A 13,928-nucleotide genomic window follows, 5' to 3' on the forward strand; every position below is an offset into this window, starting at 1 on the left:
TGCCTTTGATTTTGCAGATTAACCAAGAAAAATTGCTTCATTAGCTTTAGGTTGAAACTTTGTAATCCGATCACGATTATTTTTAATGAAGCATCAACATCAAAAGACGTGAAGAAAAGAGATGCCAGGCTTTCGACCATTCAGGGCTTCATACGGCGTCATGTTGAGGCGTCGATTTATGATGCTTCTATTTTGAGTAAAACATGTCGTAGAGACAGCTTCAGCCCAAAGATAGAGTGGAAGATTTGCAAAATTGAGCATGGATCGAGGAGCTTCAACAAGTGCTCTGTTGCGTCTTTCGACAACACCATTCTGTTGTGGAGTATAAGGAGCGGGGAAGTTGTGATCAATTCCTTTCTCAGTGAGGAATTTCTCAATGGTTCCATTGGTGAATTCCGAACCATTATCACTTCGGATTCTTTTACCCGGAAGCGTGATGAGGACTTCTATTCCTTTGATGAAATCGATGAGTTCAGAGGCCATTTCAAACTTTAGCCTAAGGAAGAAGACCCAAGTGAACCTTGTAAAGTCATCAAAACTCACAAGGATGTATTTCTTGTGATGAAGACTCTCTACATCTGAGGTTCCACATAAATTTGTGTGAAGAAGTTCCAATGGTTCTGAGATTGAGTTTTCAATGACGACAGTATGACCCTTCTTTGACAGCTTACCACACCCACATGCAACAGAAAAGTGATCATTTTCGAACTTGAGGAGTGGTAATCCTCTCACCATTTCACCTGACAAAAGATCATTCATGTAGCAAAAGTTCAGATAAGCAAGCCTTCGGTGCCATAACTAGTTGACGTCAGGAATAACTTTGGAAAGAAGGCACAATTGAGGTTTGCCAATGATCATGTTGATGTCAAGCGGGTACATATTCTTATTTCGATTTGACTTAATCAAGAATTATTTTATGTCTCCAGTCATTACGTAGCTATGTTTCTTGCAAAATTCAACATGCCGATTTGAGTCAGTGAGTTGAGCTACACTTATTAGGTTGTGCTTTAGGTTAGGCACGTAGGCCACATTTGAGATAGAGAAGTTTCCATTGGTGAGGATTCCATAACCATGAATTTGAGATTTGAAGTTGTTTCCATATATCACGTAACCAACAGTTAGAGAAAGTTTGAGATCTCGCAGAAAGTCTTTCTGCCCCGTCATGTGTATATAGCAAGCACTATCAATATACCATATTATCTCTTGCTCTGAAGCACAAAGTGACAGCAAAAATTATTGAGATGTGGAGTTTTTAGACTCCAAGTTAGGTTTTGGGGCAAAGGCACGGGTCTTGGGTTTTGGTAGTGACTTTTGAGCAATAGATGGTTTGGATTTTTGTTCCTTGATTCCTTAGGAAACAAGTAGAAGGTCATGGTCCTTTCATCTATCCAGTATTTATACTCAATCAAATGAGAGTTCGGAACAACTTTCTTCAGACTTTGAACTTCCGGAGTAGTGGTCACTACTATATCTTCTGGAGTTGTCACACTTTTGTATGTTTTAACTTTCCAAACAAGGTTTTGTTTTGAAGATTTTGAAAAAATTGTTTTCTTAACACTTTTAGCTTTTGTTGATGGCACGTTTGATTTTGTAGACTGATTTTTAAAAACTGTGGAATCAACTTTAGCAATGAAAACGGGTGAAACAGTCTAAGGTGAGTTGTTTTGGACATATTTGGTGGTCATACTAGACTTTTTTGGAATGGGATTGACCACTTTCTTTTGTTCTGTAGGACTGGGAGGATTGGAAGGCCTCTTAAGAGTCTTAGTAGGTGTGAAGGATTTTTGATAGGGAGTTGAAGAATGATAATTCCGTGATACACTCTTTTTGGAGTTCTCTAGGAATCTAGAATTTTGTCTTGACTTAACTTCCTTTTTAGAGCATTTTTGGCTTCATGTTTAGGACTAAAGACATCTTTTCGGTTCAAGGAGGGTTTCTTTCTTTGGTCAGATGTTGACTTGGAAGTCTGACCATTTGAAGGATTTCAAACTTGGGCTTAATGGGCACCAAGGTAGTTTTAGAGGTTACCAAGGAATTTGACTCACCATAATCAGAGGAGACATGACTTGTAGTTTCAAAGTTATCATCTAAGGATGCCATTGCAAACTTAGAATTAACAGGTTCAGTTGTCACTGGAGGAATTTCCCTAACAACACAATTGTTAGGAGGATTGTGTTTTGGAACATGATCTACACAATTAGAAACACTATGGTGGAATTCTGTGGTCTGATTCAGGTCCAGGTTTGTCAGAGGTGGAAGTAGCGTGGAATCAGGACACATGACAACTATAGGCTTAAACTCAAGAATCAAAGATGTGAAATGGTCGGAAGTCTCAGGAAGGGGTGATAAGGGAGAAACATGACTATCTGGATGTTTACGATTCGGAACATCTCCCATAAAAGTCAAGTTTTGTAACTTCTTCAAGGGACTAACTATTGGTTTCGGAAACTCGCTTCCGATACCAGGAGCTTTAGACCAAGGATAACGAAAGTTATGTGTCATCCTTTAATTTGCTTCGAGCAAGTCAATGGAATTATGCAAAGCATCAATTTTGGCATTAAGATGTTTGTTATCCGAAATCAAAACATTTCTTTGAAAATAAGTGATTTCACATTTGTCTTTAAGAATGCTACATTCATCTTGTGACATTACAAGTTCTCGCTCTAAAGACTCTATTTTTAATTTCTTATCCTCGAAACGTAACCTAAGACGACTCAATTCACAGTCTTTCTTCTCACTGGCTTCTATGGCTGACTCATAGTCTCTATAGATGGTGTTCATATTTGTTTCGATCTGGGTCAGATAAGATTCACAAAGAATCATATTAAAATTATTAACAGTAATCATAGATGTTACATGCCGAACGATGCTTCGACTTGGTGGTTCGCTGGTGGCCATGTAGTCGTGGTTTGGTTCAGCAACATTTTCCTCATTTTCATCTTCTGACCCTGAAGACAATTAGCCATCATCACACTCTATGGTTTGTCTCGCCAACAAACACATGTTTCTTCCATTATTCATATCATCATCATCTCCGGATGACCAATATCCTTCCATATCTCTAGACGCAGTTGTGACAAATGCCTTCTCACTTTCAGCCATCTGTTGTGCTTTTTAGGCATTGTAAGTAGAATCCTTGACTTTTGGTTTTTGTAGAATATCAGCTATACAATCTTTTGCAAAATGGTTTGTATGTCCACACTTATGACACACAATTTTTGGTTTCTCTGATTTCGGAATCTGCTGAGGTTTCGGAGTGGATTTGGGTTTATAGATGTTTGGTTTGTAGGTTGGTGGGTTTTTCGGAGTGGTTTGTTGTCGCGGAGTAGAGTAAGATAGAGGAGTTGTTTTGATGAGGAGCATGAAAGCGATTGTTATAAGGTTTATGAGATGGATTGAATGGACGTTTGTATTTCATGGAGAGCAGTGCGAACTCTTGCTGAAAACGTAGTTCAGAGTCCAAAACTTTAGAATCAAGAGTGCCATCTATAGGATAGCTTTGAGAGGATAGGATAGGTAAGGAGGGTTGAACAGGTGGAACAACAGATTTAAGAGGGTCCGATATAGATGGGTTTGGAACAAATGGTTCAAAAGAACTGAAAAGAGCTAGGGGACCTCCGTAAAGTTCTCTTAATGTCTGACCAACGTTTGATTCATGTCCTTGCAGTTCATCAAATAGTTGATAAAGCTTCAACTTTTTAAGATATCCATTGCTTTGAAGACAAGACTTCACGTTTCCCCATCCTTTAACAGGGCTATTCATGAACTTGAGATTGTACTCCAAAGGAGTTCGGACAATCCCATGAGCAATCATATTGTTGACTACGATTCGGCATCGGTTGGAGGCTGAGGCAACTGGCTCACTAGGAGTTGTTGTAAAGGTGTCAAACTCATTTACAACAGATGTCACATGCTTGTCTTTCATATTTTCAGAACCTTCAATCAAATCTTGAAGAGTGTTTCAAATCTCTTTGGCAAATTTACACAACTTAATGTGTTCAAAGAAAGGTGGTGGAATGCCAAACACCATTTCAAAGAATGCTACTTGATTAGCATGTAGTTTCTCAATATCGTCAGCAGTTAGAGGAGTTGGGCATTGTTCATCTAGACCCATGAGCTAAGCAGCAACATCTCTAACTATTGTTCTAATAGGAAGATGAGGACCTTCTTTGGCGGATCTCCAGATAGCTTCACCTTTCTCTTTAGATAGTAAAAACATTTCCATTGTAACTTTCCAATGATCATATTCTTCAATAACTAGCAGTGGGGCACGTGTAGGGCAACCCACGCTATTTTCTATTTGCATTGAATACATTTGTTGAGGATTACAAGCACCCATTGAAGTTAAGATATCTTCAAGCAAAAGATGTATATAGAAGAACTTTTATCCTGAACACAAAAATGGTTGAAATACCAAGGTAATTTCAAACTAATTATAATTTGATCTTATGGATTCAAAGGACAACCACTCAAGCTCTGATACCAATTGTGAGAACAAATGATCTGATGTGCAGGGATAAGGTTTGAAAACTCAAACCTTGAGTTAATGCTTAAGATCAATGTCTGCTTGCTAAGGAATGTTCTAGTCAAGTCTGGTAAGACCAGTCAAGTCTGAGTTAATGCAATCAACAAATTATTCAATATATTAATGAAGAGTGAAGATAATGATCAAGGTAAAGACAATAAATGAAGAACAAGAGGAATGTTTAAGAGAATAATTTAGAAAGTGAAGTAAACTGAAATATTGCTAGATATGTTTGAATAATCCGTCACTTGATTTAACATTGAATGCTCCTATAAATAGGAGAAAAAGATACATCGTACTAACTGATTACATACATAGGACTAGATAATAGAGTTACTTATGACTATCTGATTATCCGTAGTTGACAAAAGAGACTAAGTCCTATGACAAGTTAAATCAAGCTAAGTGAAAAATGACATTAATACAACCGGACAAAATACTGATTCATACAAGCTAACATTCCGGACACATTGTTCATTCCAGAATGCCTTCAACTGATCTTCTTATCCAAAGAAAGGCTTCAATTCAGGACACAAAACTGATTCTGTAATATCATCCATTTCGGAACTACAAAAAGGTTAGAGATTGCTAGAGGTTCACTTTCAGGTTCCAATAGAGAATTATCTATCCAGAGCAATGCTAAACTGAGTAAGACTCAGAGTCCGAGTACCAATGTTGAGATAGCAGAAATGAGTCGAATACCATATGCTTCTGCAATTGGATTGATCATGTATGCTATGACATGTACTCACCCTGATGTAGCCTTTTCATTAAGCATGGTTAGCAGATATCAAGGGAATCCTAGTAAAGCTCATTGGACTACGGTAAAGAGCATTCTCAAGTATCTACGGAAGACTAAGTACTAGATTCTTACCCTCGGTGGGAGTGATGACTTCAGAGTGACAGGGTATGGTGATGCCAGCTTTCATACTGACAAAGATAATTTCCTCTCTTAATTGGGCTGGATATTAACCCTAAATGGAGGAGCAATAATTTGGAAAAGTTCCAAACAGGAGATTGTAGTTGATTCAACGTGTGAATCAGAGTATATAGGAGCAAGTGAAGCATCAAAAGAGGCAATATGGCTAAAGAACTTCATCGGAGACCTTGGAGATGTACCAGCTGTAAAAGAGCCCATGGAGATTTTCTATAACATCGAGAGTGCAGTCGCCTTATCTAAGAAACCAAGAGATCATGGCAGATCCAGGCACATAAACAGAAAATATCACTTCATTAGACATCTAGTAGAAGAGGGACTACTCGTGGTAAAGAGGGTATCGTCAGAAGAAAACCCATCAGATCCCATTACGAAGGGAATGAGCAGGGTTAAGCACTTGCAACACACTAGAAGTATCGGGTTGAAGGACGATATTAGTTTCAACGATTAGATAGACATTTAGAAACTTGTAATAGCTAAAATCTAGTTGGCATTTGATGACTAAATAAAAGGATTTTTTTAATTTATAAGTAAAGTTATTGTCTTGTGTCAATTATTTACTGTTGTTTCATTGTTGCATGCTTTGACTTCCAGAATAATAAGATTATTCAAACCATCCACAATCGATCATACTTTGGAAATGGGCTATAAAAGTAGACTGTAATGAATGGGTTTTTGTAAGATTGTCTAAGGTGTTAGACATAGCAAAAGATTACTACAAACATTCATGTGTGCTCTTGAAATAATATTTGAGTATTGGATTAAACCCACACTCACATGAATCACTTCATGCAATTTATCACGGGTGATTATGAGACGAAAATACCGTATAGTGTTCAAACCAAGATATATGAGTTGGCGATTATGAGACGGTTGTACTCTGATAGTGCGAAAATGCATTAGTAACTCAATGTTATAAAATGTGTTGTTATGTATGATTCAACAAATACTTTGTACAAGCATATAAGTCGAAGTTTATCTGTTCCTTTTATCCTAAGAGGATTAAAAGCGATATCTTGGGCCCTTCGATGATTTTGTTTTGAATTATGTGTCGGGCCCGGTCAAAACTCCATTGATGTGTTCAATTAAGTTCTATGTCAAGCAAATCGGAAATCGAGAAACAAAATGTTCGACAATGAGTATGACTTTATTCCATGTCTTTGTCCTCACAATATCTTATAGAACAGAGGATTATATGATCCCTTATCTAATGGACGCATCAGAGTTCGATAGCGGTTTATTTTAGAGCTACGATTGCTAATCGGATTTTAAGTTACATTGGCAGTTATATTTATTAGACTTATCCAAATGGGAGACTGTTGGATTAGGTGTCTAAGCCCATAACTATAATTGGTATGTACTTGACCCGATAGTAACATGCTCCATTTGGGTTGCATTCATTAAAGCAATTTGATAGGATTAATATTTGAAAAAGTGGTTATTTGTGGTTTATTAATATATTATAAGTATAATATATTAATTAAGAAATTATATTATTTAATTAATATTGATCAGGAATTAATTTATTGATTGATGAGTTGAAAACTCTTTTAATATCGTTTAGATTCTTAACAAATAAATCAGAAAGTGAATAAAAGCATGAACACACATTGAATCAAACATGTGCTGAATGATTAAAACAGCAACACCTCAGAAGAGCTCGACGAAGAACTTCTACTATAGAGGTGTGCTAGGGTTACAATACGATGAAAGGAATAATAATTGAGAAGCGTGCAAAAGACGATGCATGCATGCATCATAAATACTAAACCTTAATGGCAAAAACATGGCTGGACAGGCCCATATTGTGATAATACTGGACTATTCTAAAAATCCCAATGAAGCAACTCCTGGACTCAACAATCTCCCATTTGCGTCAATTGAGGTGAGAGATCATTTCGGTTGAGTGAGGGTGGATTTCTTCACAATCTTGAATAGCTTTGGTATGATAGCGAGAAGGGTTTGACGAAAGTCAATATACCACCGAAGCATATCCGAAAAAATCTTCTTATCAGCTTCACTGTTTTGTTACACCTGTGAATGATGTCAAGAATGTGATCCAGACAAGTAGTGGAGAACAGGTGTTTGTCATCAAGAGCGAATAAGCACTTTTGGCCTTCGGCTCTGGTGAACATGACTATGTGATACATCGTGTCAATCCGTCCCATATGCATCTTGTTCACATCGCTTGCCTTCCCAATTGGTTTGATTGTAGGCTTCTTCCTTAAGGCAGAGGCGATCTCTTGATCCATCTTGGCAACTTCAACAATGTAGCACACCAACATTCACTTGATGTGATCAATGATAGGCTCATACTGAAGTGGATCAGTTAGCAAAATGTTGTTCAGAAGGATCCATTCATGTGGGTTTATGTTCGGCAGATCAACAAGAGAGATCATATAAACCGAGTTGTCAGAACCTTGGGTCGCCTTGAATTTCACATTAATAAAATTCCCTACGGAAGTTGGTTTCAATACCTTGACTTTTGTGATATTTTGTGCGCTCCACGTTAAGTATTGTGGTTGAGAAAACGCGAAATAGTAGTTAATTAATTCTTGATCAACCTTTTAGTCAGGAGAGGGGATAGCAACGGTTGGCTCAAAGCAATGAAATACGAACGCCTTTCGGGTGATACGCATGTCGAACTGAGAGTCTTTGGAATTTTCACGATTAAACGATATGACCAGTTCCAGCCAATGAGTGCTAGGAGACTCGATTGCTTCTTTTAAAAGTTTCTCCAATGACCACAGAGGAAAAAGAGTTTTTCTTCTTTCCAATGCGTCGTGAGCCTCTTTTCGTTTCCTTTCACTCTCTTCATCTTCTCGTGCGATGTGAAGCTTTTCATCACTCGGTCATGTTGCTTTCTTTTGAGAGCATCTTCTTCGGTTTCTTCTTCATCACTATCATCGATAATCTTAGTGCCTTTGTCCTTCACACTAGAACCCGAAGCTTCATTAACCTTCGGTTCAGTGGTGTCTTTTGGTTGTGAAGTAGGATTACTTGTTGGAGGTTGTTGTGGTTGACCCTGACCTGCTTCTCCCCCTTGTTTCGGAGGGAAAATAGTCTCCAAAACACCTTCAATACTGCTCAGCATGTCAAGAGCTGGTCGTAGCTTCTCAACCAAATGCCTTCGAACGGTGAGAGTGGGGACCAAATTGTGTGCTTCTAGGAGATTTAAGAGAAGAGATTGCACATTACCAACATAGTTTTTGATAACATCTCGCTCAGACTTGAGATCATCAGTTTCTTTTGTCGCATGAGTGAGCTTTATGGCATGAGTCTTAACCTTCGTGGTTTTGAAGGAAAGTGAAGGGTCTAATTAGTGGTTTGGTCTAGGCTTTCTATGTAATAGGTTCTTTTGGTCAATTTATAGCTGTTGGTAGTCTTTATGTAGTTTACGGCCCGACAGTGAGTTTATAGCCGTAAGCCTGTTTACGGCCGTAAACCCAAGGCCGGCCCAGGTCCAGTATATATAGAGGTGTGCTACGACTTTTGTCAGTTGTTGATGCCTCAGAGTTCACGGCTGTTGTAACCACAAGTTGTACCAGAAGTTGTTCTTAATAAAAAAGCGTGTGCAAGCTTGTTGATTCTCTATTCTACTTGTTCTTTATTGCTAACCGATTGTATTTGCTATTTGATCACTGGTAAGATCCGTTTCAGGACCTTACAATTGGTATCAGAGCGAAGCCAGCGTTAAAAGCACTCTACAATCTATTTTGGACCGTGTTCTTATCTGTTTGCGACTAAAGTTGGTGTTTGCTACGAAAGGGTTTCAAGTTTCGTTCGAAAAACTGCATTTTTCTCAAGCTTCTGGGAAATTACGGCCTTAGCTTACGGCCGTAATCTTCGCTTACGGCAGCAAACTCTTCACAGTTCTTGAACCGTGAACCTTGTTCTTGGGCCGTGAATAAAGATTGTTCATCAACCGGAAACTCAAATTCATGGACCGTGAAACTTAACCGGAAACCCCTTATGACCGTAAACTCCGGACCCTGAACAGTGTTTACGGCCGCAAACTCCTCCCTGACCGTGAACTTAGTTTACGGTCGCAAACCTAATTTGACTGTGAACTTCTGTTTGACCAGAAACTTAATTTATTCTTAAATAATTTAATTTTTGTTTAATATTAATTTAATATTAATGGATTCTCAAAGTCAAACACACCACCACGAGCTGGATTCTGTGATGGGCACAACCACCCGAATTCCTAGATTCCTGTCCGCTGAAGGTTTCCCAGAATGGAAGTATAGGATTGAAAAATACATCAAGATGAAGGACTTTAAAGTCTGTAGGAGCATAATAAAAGATCCGGTCAGAATAACTACTACTGTTGCAGGGCAAGTGGTTGACAAGAAGATGGAAAACTACACTGATGAAGACTTCGAGAAGGTTAAAGAGCAAGAAAGGGCTTTGGCCACTTTGACCATGGCTCTATCTCCGGACATTGCTCAAGGTTTTAGGGAGTACACTTCTGCTAAGGCTTTGTGGGAAGCCGTAATCGAGGTTTATGAAGGGAATGAAGATATGAAGGAGAGTCGCCAAGATATGTTGCGACAACGGTTTAATATGTTCAACTACGTTCCTGGAGAAACTCTTGAAGCTCAGCTGCAGGGGTTCACATCTCTTAACACTGAAATGACTGTCGCCGGGATTTTTTACACCAAGTATGAGATAAAAAAGAAGTTGTTGAATACTCTCCTAAAGTCTTGGGACATGAATGTAGCTATCATAAAGAAGACTAAGGATCTTAGCCGACTCTCTCTTGCTGAAGTGATGGCTGTCATCAAGGCCTATGATATTGATGACAAGCAGCGAGAGATCAACCATGTGAACTCATACTCAGCTGCAAACCTTGCGATGTCTTCTAACAATGCTCTTTCATCTCTCACTTTTTGTTTTGCAGGTCAATCATTTGCTGCTCAGTAGGCTCAGGTTCAGTCCTTCTTCACTCCATCAGCTTCTTTTCTTCCTGCTGCATCAGCCATGCCTCTATCTCAGAACCAATCGTTCGTGGCTGCTCAAGATGCTTCCTCCTCCAATGTGGCTTCCTCTTCAAAAAGAAAGGATGGTGATGAAAATCTCGCTCTTGCTATAGGGCTTGTCAACTGCTACAATGCACTCATAGCTGGAGATCTACCACACCAACTGTCATTTGCCGATCTCGATCAGATTGACCCTGAAGATGTTGAAGAGATGGATATCACATGGCAAATTGCCATGGTAGTTTTCAGGGCAAAACAGTTTGCCAAGAAGAACGGAAAGAACAACTGGGGGATGATTACTAACAAGAAGGTTGGGTTAAGCAAGGGAAAGTTGTGGTGTTTCAACTACCACAAGCCATGGCATTTTGCTCGTGATTGTCCACAGCCAGACAGAATATTAAATAATGACAGGACAATGGTTGCAGTTGGAAATAGTCGCAGTGGTGCTCAGGTCAACAATGAGAAGGCCATGGTTGCGCGATCCTTTGACTGGGAGGACCAGATGTAGGACCTGAACATATCTGGACCTAAAAATGCTCACCTGGCACAGGTTGGTGATGATGCTTCGGCAGAGATTGTTGCAGCTGAAGATCAAATGATGGAGCTGCAGTATGCAATGATGGTATCCTCTTCTCATGAACCTAATAAAAACGAGGTAAGTCTACCCTCATGCTCTCAAGCTTGTATTCTTTATGTTAAAGTTCTGTATGAGGAAATTGAGACACTAGGTAGAGAAGTAAAGAACCTTACAATTCTTCGTGAACATAATGACCTACTAAAAAAGGAAGTAGAGGATCTTAGGTATGAAGGTTACCAGCTCAGAAAAGGACAAAAGCCTCTTAAAGCCTTGTTAGAATCTAAAATAAAGGACTTTAGGAGATTTCAAGAAGACTATACTAATAAATACGAAAATTATGATTATATAAAGAAACAGAACGCTAAACTAGTGGCTGAAATTGAATCATTAAAGGGCAAATTTGAAACTGCTGATTTTGATTTCAGAAAATATGATGTATCGAGTGAGGTAGTTGCCAATATGATAGACCACTGCATGCAATTTAAACGAAATCAGTCAAAGGGTCTAGGTTATAATCACATGCCTCCTCCTTTCAATCATTCATATCAGTTTCAACCCTTGTCCAAAAAGAGATTGCCAATGAACCATTCATGGTTTATTGAAATCCATTTGGTTTTGTTTTGGGAGGATTTATTAATGTTGAAAGTACTAACATTTCTACTTCTCCTGCAGATCAATCCTTGAATCAGTCAAAGCACGAAGTTGAAGGATCTGTTTCTGAAAATAAAACTGAGTCTGAACATGAAGTTTTAGTTTTAAATAAAGACAATAATTTTTCTGATGTTTTAAGTGACAATGTTTTTTGTGATGTTTCTACTTCTTCTGATACTGTTTTGAATGGTTTTAAAGTGTCTGATACTGGTTTGAATAATGTGGTTGGCAATTCTAATGTTTGTGATGATAATATTGAAAAACCACTAGTTTCACAAGCTTCTCCGTCTAATGTACCCTCACTTGTCTCACAATCTAATTCTTGTTCTTGTTCTTGTTCTTGTTAGAGAAGCAAGGGTGTTAGTATGGAAAACAAATCTGATGAATGTAGCACAAGTTATAACAATAACAATCATATTTGTTTCAACTGTGGTATTGGTGGTCATATAGCTAGAAATTTTCAAAATTGTATGTTTGTACATTTTGAGTCTCCAAGAGGAGAGAAAGAATTCAGAGGAAGGTCTTTAACTAGAAAGTCCTCTAGAAATCGTTCTCGGAATGATGATTACAAGGATGATCTTAGTAGAAAACAGGCTGCTTTTCAAAAACATAAAAGGTCTTTCATAACAAAGTCCCAAGCAGTTTGCCAAAACCGAGCATGGCCAAGCCAAGGTCGGTTCCATCAAGAAGCAGCAGTTGGTCTTCAACTAATTCTAGTAGAAAACCCAAATGATTCAAGCAAACTGATAAACATCTGAGTTCAAAACTACCCGGGACTGTTAGAAAACCTAATTATCAGTGGTTGCCCAAATTGGCTTCCAATTCATCATCGATGTCCTCTGAAAAGTTATTAGATGATAATAGATCTGAAAAGGCATCGGGTCAACCCAGGAAAATAATGACCTGGGTTCCCAAATCTAATTAAACTCACACATCTTGCAGGGACAGTTGTGGGGGAATGTCGTCAGACCTTGGTTCGTCGACAACAGCTGATCCCGGCATATGACGGGAGATATCGCCCAACTGTGCAACATTCAATCCTTTAATGGGGGATATATCTACTTTGTGGGTGGAGAAGGTAGCAAAATCACTCAAAAGGGAACCGTCACAAATAGGGTGTTAAGCTTTGAGAATGTCAACTTTGCTCCCGAATTCAAGCACAGTTTGTTGAGTTTGTCTCAAATCTGTTACAAAGGTTATTCTACACATTTCACCGAAAAGGAATGTATGATTCTCAAGCCAGGCTTTGTCATCCCAGAAGAGTGGATTCTTGTGAAATCTAAAAGGGATGGGAATGCTTACATCATAGATATGAATAAAAATCTTCTAGAACAAGTTACATGCCTCTTTTCAAAGATCTCCAAACAAAATGCAATGTTATGGCACCGAAGACTCAACCATGCTAATGCCAAGAACTTGAATCGTCTTGCAAAGAATGAGATGGTCCATGGTTTTCCTATCAAGGACTTTATCACAATTGAGAGGTGTGTGTCATGTGCCCAAGGTAAGCATCATAGAAAACTACACCTGCCAAAACAGGTCAACTCAATTAGTCAGGTGCTTCAATTGCTATATATGGATCTGTTTGGACCAGTAAACGTTCTCAGCATTAACATAAATTCATATTGTCTGGTCGTGATTGATGATTTCTCGCATTTTACGTGGGTTTTCTTTCTATCCAATAAAGCTGGAGTTGCTGATCAGATTAAGAAATTCATTGTGTTAATTGAGAACCAAACTAACAACAGGGTGAAGGCGCTTCGTACTAACAAACAGAACAGAGTTTAAGAATTCTGTACTCGATCACTTCTGCACACAAAAGGGTATTGTGCGTCAATACAGCTCCGCTCACACACCCTAACAAAATGGTGTTGCTGAGAGGAGAAACAGAACTTTGAAAGACCCTGCAAGGACGATGTTGTGTGTATCCAAACTGCCAGTCTTCTTTTGGGCTGAGGCGATAAACATTGCTTGCTATGTTCAGAATCACGTGTTGATCAACAAAGCTCAAAAGAAAACTCCGTACAAGATTCTATATGGTCACAAGCCTTCAGTCAGTCATTTCCGTGTATTTGGCTGCCCTTGCACCCCTCTTCACTTAGAGTCCAACCCGAAGTTCAATGCCAAAGCCGATGACTGTTACTTCATAGGGTATGCTGCTCGCACCGCTTATAGGGTCTATAATAAGAAAAAAAAGCAAGTTGTAGAATCTTATGACGTGCGCTGGTTGGAAGAAAATGAGTCGGATGCTCGAGT

This window comes from Lactuca sativa, chromosome 8 (assembly GCF_002870075.4).
Source record: "Lactuca sativa cultivar Salinas chromosome 8, Lsat_Salinas_v11, whole genome shotgun sequence".
NCBI classification, from domain to species: domain Eukaryota; kingdom Viridiplantae; phylum Streptophyta; class Magnoliopsida; order Asterales; family Asteraceae; genus Lactuca; species Lactuca sativa.